Genomic DNA, 1,224 nt, shown 5'->3' on the forward strand with positions numbered 1-1,224 from the left:
CCCCGACCAGGGATCAAACCTGTGCCCCTGCACTGGGAGCGTGAAGTCTTAACTACTGGACCACCAGGGAAGTCCCTCCTTGGTTTGTACGGTATATCCTTGTAGCTTATTTTATATATAGTAGTTTGTACCTCTTAATCCCCTACCCCTATATTACCCCTCCCCCACCTTCCATCTCCCATCTGGTAACCACCAGTTTGTTCTCTGTATCTGTGAGTCAGTTTCTTTTTTGTTATATTCACTAGTTTGTTATATTTTTTAGATTCCACATATAAATGATATCATATAGGCTTCTGCCATCTTTCCAGCCCTCAGTCAGACAGGCATGGAGACGCTTCTAGAAGTAACATCATGATGGCTGCCCAATGAGAACCCCAAGTTCAGTTCAAACTTGTATTGGTTGGTGATGGTGGTACTGGAAAAACTACATTTGTGAAACGTCATCTGGTGAATTTGAGAAGTATGTAGCTACCTTGGGTGTTGAGGTCCGTCGCCTTGTATTCCATACCAACAGAGGACCTATTAAGTTCAATGTATGGGATACAACTGGTCAGGAGAAATTTGGTGGACTGAGAGATGGCTATTATATCCAAACTCAGTGTGCCATTACAATGTTTGATGTAACATCGAGAGTTACTTACAAGAACGTGCCTAACTGGCATAGAGGTCTTGTACAGTGTGTGAGAACATCCCCATCGTGTTGTGTGGCAACAAAGTGGGTATTAAGGACAGAAAGGTTAAGGCACAGTCAATTGTCTTCCACCGAAAGAAGAATCTTCAGTACTATGACATTTCTGCCAAAAGTAACTACAACTTTGAAAAGCCCTTCCTCTGGCTTGCTAGGAAACTGATGGGAGACCCTAACTTGGAGTTCCTCTCCATGCCTGCTCTCGCGCCGCCTGAGGTGGTCATGGACTCAGCGTTGGCAGTGCAGTACAGGCTAGAGAATGCTCAGACAACTGCCCTCCCAGATGAAGAGAAAGTGAAGCTGGACCCCAGCATCAGAAGTCTAGTTTTATAGGCAACTGTCCTGTGATGTCAGTGGTGCAGCATGTTTGCCACTTTACTATATAGCTAAGCAGAACATGTGCTTAATCTTTGGGATGCTGAAGGAGATGAATGGGCTTTGGAGTGAATGTGGCAGTTAAAAAAAAATGCCTTCATTTTTTGGACCTGCTTATTTAGATGTTTTGGAACACAGTTGTTTCCTCCTTGAGTTTCAAA

The 1,224-nt window shown here is 44.0% G+C and overlaps 1 pseudogene; it reads left to right on the forward strand.

Annotated features, from left to right (window-relative positions):
- Nucleotides 1–354: 354 nt before the first annotated feature.
- Nucleotides 355–1,021, forward strand: LOC103089905 (GTP-binding nuclear protein Ran pseudogene; annotated as a pseudogene).
- Nucleotides 1,022–1,224: the final 203 nt, after the last annotated feature.

The sequence above is a fragment of the Lipotes vexillifer genome, unplaced genomic scaffold (genome assembly GCF_000442215.2).
Source record: "Lipotes vexillifer unplaced genomic scaffold, Lipotes_vexillifer_v1.1 scaffold110, whole genome shotgun sequence".
Taxonomy (NCBI): Eukaryota; Metazoa; Chordata; class Mammalia; order Artiodactyla; family Lipotidae; genus Lipotes; species Lipotes vexillifer.